The following is a 17,679-nucleotide window of genomic DNA, read 5'->3' as shown; positions in this document are numbered from 1 at the left end:
ACACACACACACGACCAACTAGGTTACAGGCTTTTCAAAAGTAGGGGCTGTACCCCAGTGACATCTAGTAATGTGGTGAGTATTATATATACATTTTCAATAGATAGCCATTTTTTGTTTATCTCTTTGATTGCGGAGGCTAAAACAAAATAGGTATTTAATAAATGTTGAGAGATCTGAGGAATTGATGACAACTACTCTGCTGAAGTACTAGATCTTTGATAATATTAGATTGTGACATTTGGTGTGACAAACCTGGTAGTCATTAGCATATACCTTTGCAAGAGCTAGCTCAAGTCTTATACCTTCCATGACAACTTCTCTAGGCTAATACAGTCCTCATTGCTCCTCCTGGTCCTGAATTTCTCCTTCTCCTGTTTCTGAACTCCTAAAGCATCTTATATCTACATTGGGCAAGTGCCTTAGGACTGTATCTGTAGAATGGGTTTAATAATAGTGCCTATCTAATTGGAACTATGATAATTAAATGACTTAATATATATAAATTATTTAGAACATTTCTGGCATATTATAAGTAATCAGTAGGTGTTTTAGTCATGGTTTTCCAGAGAGGCAGAACTGATGAGATATATGAATTAGCTCAGTTGATTATGGAGGCTGAGAAGTCCCATGATAGGCATCTGCAAGCTAGAGAACCAGGGCAACTGATAGCATGGCTCACTGCGAAGTGTGAAGGCTTCAGAACCAAGGAAGCCAATAGCATAACTCTCAGTCCAAGGCCAAAAACCTGGGAGCCTGGGGGTTGCTGGTGTGTTTCCCAGAGTCCAAAAGCTGAGAAGGGGAGTTGTAACATTCAAGAGCAGCAGGAGGGTATCCTAGCTTTAGAAGACACAGCAAGATTTTGCCCTTTCTCCACCCTTTTATTCCATCTGGGCCCCCAGCCAATTGGAAGGTGTCTGCCCACATTGAGGGTGGATCTTCCCCACTCAGTTCATAGACTCAAATTCTAATCTCTTCACAGAACATTCTCAGAGATATACCTATGGTGGCCTAATAATTTTAATCAAATGCCAAATCACCTGGAGTTTCCTTTCAGCGGAAGAGCGAAGGACTTTAATTTAATCACAGTCTAGCAGGTGAGATTGTGGAGAAAAGGGAAAACTTATACACTGCTGGGGGGAATGTAAATTAGTTCAGCCATTGTAGAAAGCAGTTTGGCAATTTCTCAAAGAACTTAAAACAGAATTAAGATTTTATCCAGCAATTCCATTATTGGGTATATACTAAAAGGAATATGAATCATTCTACCCTGAAGACACATGCACGCATAAGTTCATCGCAGCACTATTCACAATAGTAAAGAGATGGAATCAACTTAAATGCCCATCAATGGTAGACTAGATAAAGAAAATGTGGTACATATACACCACTGAATACTATGCAGCCATAAAAAAGTACGAGATCATGTCCTTTGCAGCAACATGAATGAAGCTGGAGGCCGTTACCCAAACAGAAAACCAAATACTGCATGTTCTCACTTATAAGTGGGAGCTAAATATTGGGTATGGGCACAAATAAGGGAACAACAGACACCAGGGTCTATTTGAGGGTGGAGGATGGGAGGAGGGTGAAGATCCAAAAACTACCTATCAGGCATTCTGCTTATTACCTGGATGATGAAATAATCTGTACACCAAACCCTGTGACATGCAATTTACCTAAGTAACAAACCTGCAAGTGTACCTAAAACCTAAAGTTTTTTAAAAAGTCACATATTGAGGTAAAAAAAATACAAATAATTTTCATTAGAAAAAACTTATCCCAATCTACTTTATACCTCTTCACATGTAGTATAAGAATCTCACAACAGGGTGCTTCCATCTCTTTATCCTGATGGCTGCTGTTCTCATGTATTTTACTTCCACGTTTGCTGTGGATCCCATACTACACTGCTCTCATTTTTGCTTTAAACAGTCGATTATATTTTGATGATATTTTGTAAAATGAGAAAATTGTTTTTTTACATTCCCCTACATACTTACCATTTCTGGCTTTCTTTAATCCATTGTGTAGATGTAATTTTCCACCTGGTGTTATTTTAGCTCTGCCTAAAGAACTTCCTTTAGCATTGTTGGAGTGCAATTCTTTTGGTGATGAATTCTCTTCATTTTGTTCTTCCAGAAATGTACATTCATTCTTCACATTGGAAATATGTCTTTCTTGATAAAGAAATGTAGGTAGACAATATTTCCCCTCTCAATACATCTGGCTTGCATAGTTTATGATGAAGTCTGCTATCATTCTTCTCTTTATTGCTTTGTTTGCAGTGTGTCACAATGTATCTTATTTTTATGGCTGATCTTAAGATTTTCTTTTTATCATTAGTTTTTGGCAATTTAATTATATAGTGCTTTGGAATCTAATACCATTCTCAAGCTTTTACTCAATACCTTATATATTTGGTTTTTGGTTTTTAAAATTTTGTTGTTGTTGTTATTGTTTCATCTTGGCTGGTGGGAACATGAACAATTCCTAGCCCTCTGTGAGCTGCAGGAATATTTCTGACTACTCCTTTCTTGTGGTTCTTTCCCAAGCTTGAGTCATTTCCTCTCATGCATGCACAGATCAGTACTTAGGCAAAGCCTCCTCCAGACCCCACTGTAGATCTCCAGAGTTCCTTTTTTGTGCATCTCCTTCGTCTGTGCTACCATGCCCCACGAACTCCACCTTTCGTAATATCCCTGAATTCTAATCTCTCTTTCTTCAGCTTAAAAAGACTGCCTAACTCTGTGCTGTTGCCTGGAAACTGCCTACAGGAAGTAAGATGGTGCAGGTTAACATCTCATCATCTGGTTTCTCTCAAGGATCACCGTCTTATAATGCCTCTTTTCAAATGCCTCTAAACCAGTGTTTCCTATGTTTTGTCTGATTTTTTCTGGTTGCTTACAGCGTGTGATGGGGTTCCTTTTAACTCTATTTTGACTTGAAACGTAAGTGTCCATGGAGATGGAGCCAGTTTCTTACTTCATGACATCCTATTCCTAAAGACTAATAGAATACTCCAGAGTTTGTGATACAAGAGAATAGCCATTAAATTAATAATACGATCAGTGCATATATGAATACTCCAGTAATTCCCAGGTAATAATAAATAAAACAATCACAAAGAGCTGCAGAATTAGAAAGCTATTTGAACTTTGAATCAACTATGCTGAAGCAACATCATGAAATACAGAGTCTTCTAGAGACTCTGTAAAGTCATAGAGTTTTAGAAAGTATTGTTCTCATTATTTCTGATGCAGTAGTTAAAGTTCAAAGAGGTAATTACATTGCTTTCTGGCAGACAGTTGACCAGAAAGGCCGAAGTAGAGCTCATAAGCCTTAATGGTTTGGGTAGTGGTATAGGTAAATGAAAAGGCAACTTTAATCTTCTGACTTCAAATTAAGAGATTATATATTTAATTTCCTAATAGATAAATACATTATTGTCTTTCAATTCATTTTTGTTTAAAAGCAGCTTCTTCTAGAATTCTGCTTTGGTGTATTGCTTTAGCGTGGGCACAAATTCCCAAAGATTCCATGAAGAATTTAGTATATAATTTCCCTTAGAAAAAGTACAGCACTTTTATGAGCAGAATAATAATATTCAGAAATGATATAAAGGTACACACAGGAATATGTGTGTAGCTTCAATCTCTATAAGGGATTATAATTTTAACATTTTATTGGTCTTTTAAGGTGTTTTGAGTTTTCAAATAAAATTACTCTCTATTATTGTGCACTTAGAGATACTTTTCTAGGCAATAATATGTAAATTCATTGCCTTTTCAGGCTGTGCTATGGTTTCCCATTGTGGCCTGGAATAATATATTGGGAAGATTTTTCTGTTTTATGGCAGTTTTAACTATCTTTTAAAAATGGTTAAAATTTCCAGTTGCAGTATCTTAGCATTAAATTATTTAAAAACTGTTATGAAGAAATATATCTCAGGATTAATAGAAAAAATTTCTTATTTTTGGCAATTGCAAATTTAACCACAATTCTTAATACGTTTCTCTTTGACATGAATTTATAAATACCAATTATAATGAGTATGGTTCTCTAAATCAAAGAACCTGTTAAAACCAAATGATCCAATTACATGTTTATATTAAAAATGAATGAATAAGGAAAGCTTTTTAGCTCTTTAAGTGCTATCATTCCTTTTACAGAATGTCAAGATTTACAGAATATCAGGAAAGTAATCAATCTTCCTTTGATTAGGCTTGTATCTTCTCTTTCTCTCAAATTTCTGCAGACTTTTCATTTGCTAAGGGGAAAAATGGAAAGCTATGAGACAGTGAAAGATAACAGTTAAGAATTTCCAAAGGATTCAAGGATGTAGAAACAGAAATGACTCAAATGGTCATCGCACTTCAAATTCCATCATAAAGGCTGAGACACTGTAGTCCTATCCTGAACTGGTCCTAATGATTTAGTGCTCGATTCTAGGCTTGCACATAGGTAAACGTGGCGACATTATAGTATGTCAAATTAAAACAAACGCTCACGAATGGAAAGAACAGTGAGATTTTCAATGGTTTTTGTACTGACTTGTTTCCCTCTATTTACTTTACTTGACTGCCCCCAAGAATAGTCAGATGACATAATTTGAGTCAATAGATACGTAACGGAGACAAACCAGATGGCCAATTCCTGTGGATTTATGGGACAATTCTGCATATCTTAAGCAAATAATTTGTTCTTTTCAATTATATTCAAAGCTTACATTCTCTTATGCTGTATATTTTATTAGAGAATAGTTTTTCTGTCAAGATAATACCATTAGCTGAGTTGCAAAAAATAATTCTAAATTTTAATATGTACTTTCAAACTATTTTTTTCATTCCAAAACTACTTCTGAGGAAACTCTTACATAAAATTAAGGTTAAATATTTTTATATTTTCTGACTTTCAATTTATTACCTATCTTCAAATCAACAATTAACTGATTGATTTACCATGTGTTATAGACAACAGAAGTAAAGGGAAAGTGTGAGCATTTATAAAGCCAATTGAAAGAGACATTTAACTGGAAAATATTTTGAGCATTGTGTTTTATCTTACTGCTCTGGAGGATGAGGATTTAACTCTTTTCAACTTCTTTCTTCTATCACATTTGGTCCACTTCAGGTCCCACCTACCTCCCAAGATAGCTATATGATAATTTGATTAGACTAGTAATCAGGGTTTATATTTCTATGACTATGTAATTGCTCATAAATGAGCTAGGTAGCATACCATGGTCTTTTTTTCTCTTGACAATATTTTGTTCTCCTTGAAGTTAATGAGGTCCTGGTTTTACTGTCATTTCTTCCTTTAGTTTTCTATAATCATATCATTTTCTTTGACCAAACTCTTTCTCAATTCTGGAAACATCTTCTCAAAACTTTTGGACACATTAGGTATTTTGTCACATTCACTGTCTTGAAGAAATCTCTCCTGAGACTTTTGACTTGCTCCAAACTTAGATTAGTTGTTTTCTGGGTCTGGTGTGCAGTTGTGGGATCTTTCTTCATGAGGTTTCTCTTTCCTATATCATATGCTTGTTTCCCAAATTTCATATCTTCCTTCTTCTTACTCTTGTGTTGGAGAAGCACACTCTCCACTAGCTTCTTGAGAAGGCTTGCATAAGAAGTAAAATTTTTGACATTTATGTACTTCTGAAAATGTCCATATTCTACCTTCACATATGATTTTAATTTTTACTGCATATAGAATTCTAGGTTGCAAATAATTTTCCATAAAAATTTTGAAAGCATATTTCTATTGTTCTCTGATTTCAGATTGGAATTAGAGAAATCTCTGCCATTGTGATTCTTGAAACTTTGTTTGAAATTCCTTCCCTTTAAACTTCTTTCTGGACTCTTAAATTTTATTATTTTAATTATCATTAATAATTTTTTTTAGAGATGGGGTCTCCCTTTGTTGCCCCAAACTGGTCTCAAACTGCTGGGCTCAAGCAGTCTTCCCATCTTGGCCTCCCAAAGTGCTGGGATTACAGGTGTGAGCCACCATGCCTGGCCTCTCTGGACTCTTACTGGATTGTCTAGTTCCTACTCACCCTCCCCCTGACCAAGTGTTTTACAATTTCGTGGTGATGGCATTTGGTGTAGGCCTAATTTCCTTCATTATGCTTAGTACTCACTGGATCCTTTCAATCTGGAAACTCATGTCTGTCAACTCTATAAAATTTTCATGGATTCTTTCTTTGATGATTTTCTTCTCTCCATTTGTATTTGTCTCTGAACTCCTATTATTCAAATAGGAGTTGTATTGTTATTCTAATGTTTTTCTTTCCTGTTTTCCATATTTTGACTTTTTGTCTTATTTTTGGAATATGTGCTCAATTTTTTATTACAGCCGTTCTATTAAGGTTTGCTTTGTTTTGTTTAGGTATGAAACGAATATCTATTTAGGCTAAGAAATTCCCACAAATTACAAATTTTAAAAAGGTGACAAATATTATAAACATCATTTTTTGCTATGCTTTTCAATAATTGTTGGTAATTTGAAATAACAAAGTAGATTTATAGGGATCATAAAGGCAAGTTAAGTATATTATTCTGCTATTGGCATTACTTGTGAAATCCAGCAGTCAATTGATTATCTCCTCTTACTCAGTTGTTCTGCAGCATTTGACAGTGGTGACCACTGCATACCTCTTTTGACACACTTTCTTCTTCAGCCTCAGTGACACCACAGTCTTCTGATTGTTTCTTCTACTTTACTGGTTGATCATGCTCAGTGTCTTTTGCTGGCTTATCTTCCTCTGCTGAACTTCTAGATAACAGGGAATTTAATAATGTGCCAAGAATTTAATCCTAGACCTCCTTCTCTTTTATTATTAACCCTGTAGGTGATTTTATTTTTTTAATAGAAACTTTATTGAGCTATAATTCACATACCATGAAATTCACCATTTTAAGTTGTATAATTCAATGTTTGTTGTACAATCATCATTACTATCTACTTCTATTTATTTATTTTTCTTCAAAAATATATTTTTATTTTTAAATATTATTTTTACTTGAAAAATCATAATTATATACATTTGTGGGCTATTATGTAATGTTTTGATATATGTATTCAATGTGAAATGACTAAATCAAGTTCATTGACCTAGCCATCACCTTACTTACCTATTGTTTTTTACAGTGAGATATTTGAAATTTACTGTTATTTTGAAATAAGCAATACATTTTTATTAACTGTAGTCACCTGCTGTGCAATAGATCTCAACATTTATTTCTCCTGTCTGTCTGAAACTTTGTACGCTTTGACCAGCAACTCCACATTCCCTTCTCTCAATCTCCCAATCTGTGGTAACCATCATTCTACTCTCTACTTCTATGAGTTCCACATTTTTAGGTTCCACATATCCACATGTCTGTCTATACCTGACTTATTTCACTTAGCATAATGTCCTCCAGGTTCATCTCTGTTGTCACAAATGATAGCATTTCCTTTTTTAAAAAAGGCTGAATAGTATTTCATTGTGTACCCATACCACATTTTCTTTACCTATTCATTACTAATGGATACTTAGGTCGATTTCATATCTTGGCTGTTGTGAGTAATGCTGGAATGAATGTGGGAGTGCAGAGATCCCTTCAACATGTTGATTTCAATTCCTTTGACTATATACCCAGGAAGTGAGGTTGCTGGAGTATATGGTAGTTCTAATTTTAGTTTTTTGAGGAACATCCATGCTGTTTTTTTGGTAATGTCTCTACTAATTCACATTCTCACCAGCAATGTAGAAGAGTTCTCTTTTTGCACATCCTTGCCAACACTTATCTTTCATCTTTTGAATAAAAGCTATTCTAACAGGTATGAGGTAATATCTCATTGTGGTCTTAATTTGCATTTCTCTAATGATTAGTGATACTAAGCATTTTTTCATGTACTTACTGGTCATTTGTATGACTCCTTTTGAAAAATATCTGTTCAGACCCTTTGCCCATATTAAAATCAGGTTATTTGTTTTATTGCTGTATTAGATCAATCTTGCATTGGTATAAAGAAATACCTGAGACTGGGTAATTTATAAAGAAAAAAGTTTAATTGGCTTATGGTTCTGCAGGCTGTATAGGAAGTGTGGTGCTGGCACTTGCTCAGCTTCTGGGGAGGCCTCAAGGAACTTTTACTCATGGTAGAAGGCAAAGTGGAAGCAGGCACGTCACATAGCAAAAGCAGGAGCAAGAGGGGTGGGGAGAGGTGTCACACACTTTTAAACGAACAGATCTCATGAGAACTCACTATTGTGAGGATAGCACCAAGCCTTGGGGATCCACTCCCATGATCCAGTCACCACTCACCAGGCCCCACCTCCATCATGGGGATTATATTTCAACATGAGATTTGGGTAGTGGTATGGTTTGGCTGTGTCCCCATCCAAATTTCAACTTGAATTGTATCTCTCAGAATTCCCACGTGTTGTGGGACGGATCCAGAGGGAGGTAATTGAATCATGGGGGCCGGTCTTTTCCATGCTATTCTTGTTATAGTTAATAAGTCTCATGAGATCTGATGGGTTTATCAGGAGTTTCAGCTTTTGCTCCTTCTCATTTTCTCTTGCCACTGCTATGTAAGAAGTGCCTTTCACCTCCTGCTATGTCTGAGGCCTCCCTAGCCATGTGGAACTGTAGGTTCAATTAAACTTCTTTTTCTTCCTAAAATTCTTTTTCTTCCCTCAGGTGTGTCTTTATCAGCAGCATGAAAACGGGCTAATACAGGCGGGGACAAATACTCAAACTATATCATCCTGCTCCTGGTCCCAAATTTTATGTCCTTCTCTAATTGCAAAATACAATTATACCTTCCCAATAGTTCTCCAGCATCTTAACTCATTCCAGGATTAACTCAAAAGTCCCAAGTCCAGGTTCAAAGTCTCATCTGAGACTCATTTGCTTCCACCTATGAACCTGAGCAATCAAAACAAGTTATTTACTTCCAAGATACAATGGGGGTACAGGCATTGGGTTATCATTCCTGTTCCAAAAGGGAGAAATCAGCCAGAAGAGAGGGGCTACAGGCCTCAAGCAACTCTGAAACCCAGGAGCACAGCCATTAAATTGTAAAGCTCCAAAATAATCTCTTTTGACACCATGTCCCATGTCCCATGTCCAGGGCACACTAACACAAGGGGTGGGAACTACAAAAGTGGAGCCCGTGGAGATAGAGAGTAGAATGGTGGTTATCAGAATCTGGGAGGAGAAGAGGAGGAGGATGAAGGGAAGTTTGTTAATGGCTACAAAAATACAGTTGGGTAGAAGGAATGAGTTATAAAAATCAATAGAGTAGTAGGGAAATTATAGCTATTAACAATTTACTGTCTATTTCAAAAGAAAAGCTAGAGGAGAAGAACTAAAATGTTCCAAACACAAGGAAAAGATAAATATTTGACATAATGGGTGTCCCAATTACCCTGATTTGATCATTACACATTGTATACATCTATCAAAATACCATATGTACCCTCAAAATACGTACAAGTATGATATATCAATTTTTAAAAAAGAAACCATTATCTAAGGTCATAAAGATTTGCTGCTATATTTTCTTCCAAGGGTTTTATAGTTTTTGCTCTTACATTTCAGTGTCTGATCCATTTTGAGTTAATTTTTGTGTATGGTGTGAGATAGGGATCAAACTTTATTCTTTTGCGTGAGGATATCCAGTTATCTCAGCACCATTTATAGAAAATGCTTTTTCCACATTAAATTGATTTCATATATGAAATTTTGATTATGTAATCACTTTTAAGTTTCAAGGACTCTGTTTTCCTTTCAGAATATTCCTATTTGGTAATATCCTGTTTGTTTTTCTCTTATTTTCTCTGAGAGTATTCTCTGAGGGTATTTTAATATGACTCTCTCTGCAGAAAATTTGTTTCCTTTTAAAAATCTCCCTCCTCTACTCTCTTTTTGGTCACATCTCCCATGTTACAATATTTCTTCAGCTATCTGGTAATCCTTGGTTGCTGGTTCTTGATTAATATTAGTGTCCTATTTGGGGTCTTGTGAGTATTGAGCTCAATTGTAGGGTGATTTGAGTGGGCTTTTTTTGGTGAAATGCTGATGCCAGTATATGTAAGTCTTTTTTCTTGGGTTGGTCAAGTTCTGCAGTGAATATTTCTCCATTCTCTTTCCAGGAGGGTGAAGGTCTGGCTGCCAGTATTCTGGAAGCTTTGTAGGGGAAGAAGTTAGGGGCCTCATTATTCCATCTCTAGTATGATTATTGTTACTTAAGTCTCCTGTGTGAGGTCTGGTACCACACATTCAACTATGCCCAGTCAATCCCCAGTCCAAGGACTTTATCTGTTACCCTCTTCCAGAGAATAAATTCCCAGTTTCCTTTCTGAGAAGTGATGGGTCAATTTCCAGCAACAGGAATGGGGAGGAGATCTAGGGTTCTAACTATTTATAAGCAACTTGTATAAAAATATTGGTACAAGTGTAAAACTATGCACATATAGTTTCACACATATAGTAACCTTGCATATATACTTCTGCTCTTGGTGCAGTGTAACCTTGCACATATAGTTTTGCACTTGTACAAATAACATTGCAATATTATTTATAATTCAGATACATTGGACACTATCTAGATTACTAGCAATAAGACATATACACATTCCATACAATAAGATATAGTATAAAAAAGATTAGGTAGAATGTATGTTAATATGGAAAAATGTTCATAAAATATTGCTAATATAAAACAGTTGGAATAACATGCTCATCGCTTCTCGGCCTTTTGGCTAAGATCAAGTGTGGAATAACATGCTCCAATTTATGTGAAATATAAATATATACACATATTCGTATTATTTGCATGCATAGAGAAGAGTCTGGAATAATATACACCAATATGTTAATGATAGTTGACTGTATGCCAGAATTAGGGGTGAGTATGGTTTTGTCCCCTTTATTTTTAGCTGTATTTCATGCTATTTTACAAGACAGATCAGTTACTGACAAAGAAATGATGCTTTTATAAAGTGCACTTCTCAGTTCACAGGTGTGAGCTCCTTTCTTAAGCAGGAACTATCATTTTTGAACTCGTGTATTGTAAGTAAACAGCACAGAGCCTGTACCTAAGTACTCAGAAAACGTATGTATAGGGAATTCATTCCATTTGCTTTCTTCCATGTTAATGATTTCTCCTACATTCAGTGAAATCTACTTTACCTTGATGTTCCTGTTTTCTTTTGTCCTCATCAGTGTGAATGCTAAGGGAATGTGTAAATGTAATTTGTTAAAATGGTCTGATGAAACTTATGACAAAATTGATACAAGATTGTTTTCAAAAGATATAACAATGTGTTAAACTTATAAATAAGACTTTTGAAATGACTTTTGACTTAAAATTGAAAAGCTATCAACTCTGAGTTACTGTTTAGAGGTCTATGTGAAGAAGTTGCTGCCTCCTAGCCCACAAAAGAAGAAATGATAAAATCATTTTACATTGTCCATTGGCAGACATATAGAGTGGAGGCAGGAAGACAGGATTGCTTGCTGATTTTGGAAAGTGTTCCAAACATTTGATTTGGGGGTTCTGTCTCATAGGAATCACTGGAGGAAACAGTGGGAGTTGTGTTTGATAAATCACTTAAAAAATAAATTCTATTGTGTATATTTAAGGTATACAACATGATTTTATAAGATACATGGATAGTAAAAAAATAAATAGTGCGTTCACAGATTTGCATGTCATTCTTGCACATGGGCATGCTGATCTTCTCTGTATTGTTCCAATTTTAGAATATGTGTTGCCAAAGCAACAACTAAATCACTTTTACTTGTTTATTTTCCTACTAGTTAAAAGACTTGATAGGGAGAAGGAAGGAAGAGGAGGAGAAGAGCTATGCTCACATCCTTCATTGGCTCAGCATTTGAGCTGCTCTTTAATAGGCCTCATGCTGCCCTTGAAACCCCAGGATGAGAAGTACCTTACTTTTCCAGATTATCCTGTGCATTAGTCAGGGTCCAGCCAGAAAAATAAGTCACTCTAGTTCTTTCAGTAAATGAAATTTAGTCCAGGAAATAGATTTCTCAGATGATGGAGAGGGAGTTTAGGGACCAGAAATAGGGCTTTTGGATGGGAACCAGAACTGTGGACAGAAAGATAACCTGGAAGGAGGTGCAGCTTCTGGAGACATCAAAGGAGACAGAGAGAGAAGGGAGAAAATTTGTTTGTCGTGCCCTTCCTTGTGCCCTTCATCTTCTAGCTGTGCCTGCCATATGCTGAAGCCAGAGGGCAAAAGAGCCTGGAAGAGTCGTTCCCTGAGATGGAGAGCAGAGCAGGGCAAGGCAGGGAAGAGCACAGACTGGCAGGGACAGGTGCATTGAGTACATTTTATAAAGTTGAGATTGTATGAATTAACTTACTGCCCCTGCACCTTTGACATGTTCTTACATGCCCACACGCACCCAGGCATTTTCAGTGTGCATATGTACCTGTGTTTGTGTATGCATATCTCTGAGATCTTGGTAGGAGAAAAGTGCAAGTGCTCATTCTAAGACTGTATGCAAAATGACAGCGAACACTCCTGTTTTCAATTGGCACTTAGCATTTACATAATGCTGAAACATCTGGTCTTTCCCATCCACCCAGGCATGAAGTTAGTCCAGTTGATTGCTTGGCATTATGTACAGACAACAGCTGGCTGGTTAACTGGAGTTTTGATTATGGCTGAATTGGCTGGATGTTTGGTGTCACATAGACTGATGTTATGACTGGCTAATGATGGAACAGAGCCAGTTACAGGGAAGATCAATGACAAATTTGTGAAATCAAACTTTTGTATGGAATTTCACCGGAAAAGATATTATTTATTTCCAAGACTGAGTTTCAGAAACTCACTGGAATTTCACTGGAAAAGATAATTATTTGTTTCCAAGACAGATTCAGAAACACTGAGACCTGGCTGAGTTTATCTCTGGTGTCTTTTCATTCCCATTTCATCTCCTTTCACCCAAGTGTCCCCTGCCCATGTACCCAATATCCTCAGGTGCCCTTGGCCATTCACCCTTAAGGCACCTGGCTCCTGGGCTCATCACCCTGGGAATGACCTCCAGATTCTGAATTTTTTAGCCTTTATGACTCTTTCCCCCTTGTCCCTTTCATCAAATCACATTTGTCCTATCATTCAGAGATCTGCTGTCTATTGCAGGATCAGCTGATCTCAGAATCTAATTTTCATGAAGATGTTTGTAGATGGTACTGTGCTAGTATTTATCTTTTCATCTTTCCATATGTGGAAGTGGTCTCAACTGAGACTGAAATTCAGGCATACTTGGCACATTTTTATCTTGTGCTTGCCAGAAACATGTTTGCACAAACACTGAGGAATGTCCTGGGAGAAGAAGGAGCCAGGTTGGATAAGCTCTCAGCATAGGGCCTTGCCTGTCAGGGGGTGCTGAGCCAGCATATGCCATGGTTTCAGGCACCTAGAGCTGTCTCCCTGCCCTAATGGAACATATCTGAGTTTTGTGGAGAGCAGAGGACCTCTAAAATTTTAAGGGAGGTTAGGGGTGAGAAGAGAGAGAGATAGAGAACTCTGTAAAGTACTGGGACCTAAGTGACCATGCTTGAGAATCTCTCCAAAGCAAAATGGAAGTAAGATTTCTTTCTTGTGGCATAGTTCTTGCATAGATTTGATTTCTGGAGAGCCCTATGAGGAACTGGGGTACTTGCAGGAATGATGGCTAAGCCAAGCTGAGGTCATCACAGGAGCCAACAGGAATGGGATTATTTAGCAGCCTGTTTCAGACTCAGAAATATTGGAAAAAAGTTTTTGAAGGAATCAGGGTGAGTAGTGGGGTGGGGAAGGCTGAAGGCCTGAAGGCCTGTCAAACACAAATGGTTATACAGACTACAAACATTTAAATTATTCCACTAAATAAAACTTCATTTTAACTGACATTTTTAAGGTCTAAGGAAATTCAGATGGTACCTATAACATATTTGCCTTTTACCAGAACCTTTGAATGTTTTGCGTCCAACACATGATTGATGGTGGCAATTTCAGATCATTCAATGGTAAATTGGTGAAGGAAAAATACTTTTAGGCAATCATTTAAGTATTCTTCAAATAATACTTCATAAATTTGCTTCTTAGCCCCCTGGTTTTATTTGTTAGCTTAAGACATGAGGACTTGAAATGTCACTATATGATTATTGACAGAGACTTGGCTGCTACTGGGGAGAAGAGTGTGAATGAAATCCAAACACATTTTTAAAATCTGAGTAGATCTTTATTAGCTCATAACTAGCAATATTACAATGGAAGTTATTTTAGTTTATACAAATAATTAAGGTAAAACTTCAGTTTTAATGATAGGTTTGCTGATTGGTTTTCCTCTATTAATTCATTTAACAGACATTTGCTTGGTGCCTATTATGTATTAAACACTTTGCTGGGCTCAGGGTAAACTTTGGTGAATTCAGCAGATTTAAAATCTAATATAGCTAAATCAGGCTTAACTTCCTTTGTTGTCTAGCTGAGATACCAACTGAAAAGATTAAGGTATCAAAACAACACATTTTCCCTAAGAAAGATTATGCTTTATATCATCAGAAAGTATGTTCCCTGTCCCAAGATCTGGACATATGAATATATATCAATGTTTAGTGTGTGTGTGTGTGTGTGTGTGTGTGTGTGTGTGTGTTTGGGTGCGTGTGTGTGCGCGCGCGCATTGTGTTCATATCACCAGAACCTTGTATGGCGAAAGAAAAATTACAGAAATTTAAACATCAAACATATAAGTTTCATCTGTAGAAAAAAAATCCATATTTTATTTAAACCACCAAAATTGCAGTCAGCTGCTGAGAGAAACATAAAGGCAAAGATCCTGTTTACAAGGCACCTAGAGTTCAGCCATCAGATGGTTTTGGTTAAGATGTAGTTTCTCTTCATGCTGATGTTTCTGTAAGACATTTTTGTGAGTCAGTCATCACCCCGCTTCCTAGTGTCTTTCTTTCCCTTGTGTGTGTGTGTGGTTTCTTTTTTTTTTTACAATACCTTTGTAGCGCTGCTTTTAATTTTTGACATTTACTGAAAACTTACTCCTTTTGCGACTTTTATGCGATTTGTAGAATTGCATTCTATAATAGGCAAAATTCTGATGTGTGTGTGTGTGTGTGTGTGTGTGTGGTGGGGGTAGCGGGGGTTCCTTTTGTTTCTTTGTGGCTCTTTCTGTCCATCTTTAACTTCTGCTGGCAAGACGCTGGTATTAAATCTTTACCCCACTAAGTTATTAAGTATTTAAGCTTATAATAGACTTGTCCTCTCTACCTTGTCTATGCATTCCTGGAATGAGAGTACATTAGAAGGTTTACTGGTTGTGACTACCCCAACATGCCTAGAATAACTAGGTGATAAGCCATCTCATGCCAAGCTAATATTCTGCCCTATGGGAAGTTTGCTGTAGGTAGTAGGGTGTGCCCCACTACACCAAAGGTGAGGGAGTTAAACTGTCTGTTTGCAAGAGGGTCACAGCTTTCCCATATACTTGTGCCAGGATTTGCTGACAGGGAATCTGTCTTGATGAGCTGCACTGCATTCTCAATGCCTCCAGTGCCAAAGCATTCAATGAAAATCTTTTTGATTGACTTCTCCCACTATGGCAGTTTTGATTCCGCAGTGGGTTTGGATTTAAAACTATTGTCCTTATTGTCTGATAATGGGAACCCCTACCTGCTCATTGCCATAAAAGGAACCCAGTAGACACACCTGCGAATTATGTTTTGCACATTTTCTACCAACTGGTAAAGCCATTTAAAATATTTAGATTCATTTGTTTTAGATATAGGAAAAAATCTATGTGTCTACAATTGCATGTCTACTATATGTGTATTTGTTTTTAACCATTCTTTCTGAAATGGAAACTGATCATTCTGGATCATAGCTGAAGAAGTACTTACCCCCTTTTCAGCTGGAAAAAATATGTACCTGAATTATGGGAGAATAAAAAGAAACCTTCAGTTCACCATTCTTCTTGGCTCCTTTCGTTTGGTAGAGAGGTAGGGGAGAAAGGAAGAAAAAACACACACACATACCAAAACCTCATGGACTATTCCCTTAACTTCTTTCCCTGGAGTCATTGACTACTAACTGAAATAAACCTATCTATTCATTAAAGAAAATTATATTTGCCTATTTAAAAAGGCCTATTTTTCTGTATCTCTTATTTTTCTTTAATTCTGAAGAGTATTGAATGGAAAATATGCATTTTCTTTTTTTTTTACATAGTTTGTGAACAATTTAAACTGTGTAAAACATTATTATGCTTTAGCTTGTGACTTTGTACAGATCTGAGTGTTGTGTGTTCTTCATGATGTATTGTGTGAATGATTAGCTACAATCACAGCCTACTCTTTTGGCTCTGACGGCAGATATTTTTGTTAGATTTGAATTGGGCAACAAATAGAATGCTAACTCTTAACAAGTATTTTTGCTATAAGTGTTTTTTGTTTTTTTGGTTTCTTTTTGAGATGAAGTCTTGCTCTTGTCACCCAGGCTGGAGTACAATGGCATAATCTCAGCTCACTGCAACCTCCACCTCCCAGGTTCAAGCGATTCTCCTGCCTCAGCCTCCCGAGTAACTGGGATTACAGGCACCTGCCACCATGCCCAGCTAATTTTTCTATTTTTAGTAGACACAGCATTTCACCATGTTGGCCAGGCTGGTCTCAAACTCCTGACCTCCAGGTGATCCGCCTACCTCGGCCTCCCAAAGTTCTGGGATTACAGGCGTGAACCACCATGCTTGGCCGCTATAAGTGTTTTCTAATATTTGTAATAAGACATTTTATTTATACAACACTTTATAAAACTTCATTGTCTTCTTTGAGTCTCAGCTCCCTAAAACAGGTGCCACTGTCTCCAAATTGGGAGCCAGAAAGTATTCATGACTTGTTTGAGGTCACAAGTTAGGTTAGTGACAGAGCCAGAACCTAAATTGAAATTCTTTCTACAAAGGCTGGACACGTTGACCAAGTATATCAGTTTAGCTAGAGCTTTGGCATAGCTAGAGCTTGTCTGTTGTTCAAAATGCAGTTTTTCTCTCTTCTCTGCTTCTATATGAAGACAGCAGTCTTATCTATCTTGTTCCCAATTTCAGCCCCAGCAGCTTGCACAGAACTCTGAATGGAATAGTTAATACATGTATGTGAATACATATATGTGACTGAATGAAGTACAGAAGATGCTGAGGGTTTACTTTGAGTAACAATGCAGTATGCCTCCCATCCCCTTTCTGCATGCTTCTCTTATTACGCTAGAACAATATTTGAAGTTTGAAATAATGGAGTTAGACGCTGCCTTATTATTTAAGGATTTGATATGGTAGTCAGGCAAAAATAATTTCATTTAAATTCCCTATTTCTTGACTTACTCTGCTATCTTAGAAAATTAAATTAATCTCTCTGCTGGGTCTTGAGATCCACCTAGAACTTGGCTATAACCTGAGAATGTTTTGTGTTCTCATTTTTTTCTTCACTGTTGGAGTCTGCTTGAGAAGGCTGGAAATGTATTTTCATTCCATTTTTCAGTATAACACATTGTGAGTCTTCACTGAATTAGATTCTTCCCCCTGAAAAAGCTACCCCTGGAAAGATGTTCGGCACTTTTGGATATTGCTCTTTTGTTATTTTTGGACCCCCAGGGAA

The 17,679-nt window shown here is 36.8% G+C and overlaps 1 non-coding gene and 1 pseudogene across 1 annotated transcript; one reads left to right on the top strand and one right to left on the bottom strand.

The window, feature by feature from the left end:
• Positions 1-10,745: 10,745 nt before the first annotated feature.
• LOC116810009 (U2 spliceosomal RNA) lies at positions 10,746-10,898 on the top strand (annotated as a pseudogene).
• A 787-nt stretch (positions 10,899-11,685) lies between these two features.
• LOC116809811 (U6 spliceosomal RNA) lies at positions 11,686-11,790 on the bottom strand. The gene has a single exon (XR_004369995.1). It is a non-coding gene; the product is annotated as a U6 spliceosomal RNA (small nuclear RNA).
• Between the last annotated feature and the right edge of the window lie 5,889 nt (positions 11,791-17,679).

The sequence above is a fragment of the Hylobates moloch genome, unplaced genomic scaffold (genome assembly GCF_009828535.3).
Source record: "Hylobates moloch isolate HMO894 unplaced genomic scaffold, HMol_V3 SCAFFOLD_1, whole genome shotgun sequence".
In the NCBI taxonomy this organism is placed as follows: domain Eukaryota; kingdom Metazoa; phylum Chordata; class Mammalia; order Primates; family Hylobatidae; genus Hylobates; species Hylobates moloch.
Note: the sequence above shows the minus strand (reverse complement) of the source record. Positions and strands in the feature narration are given on the sequence as shown.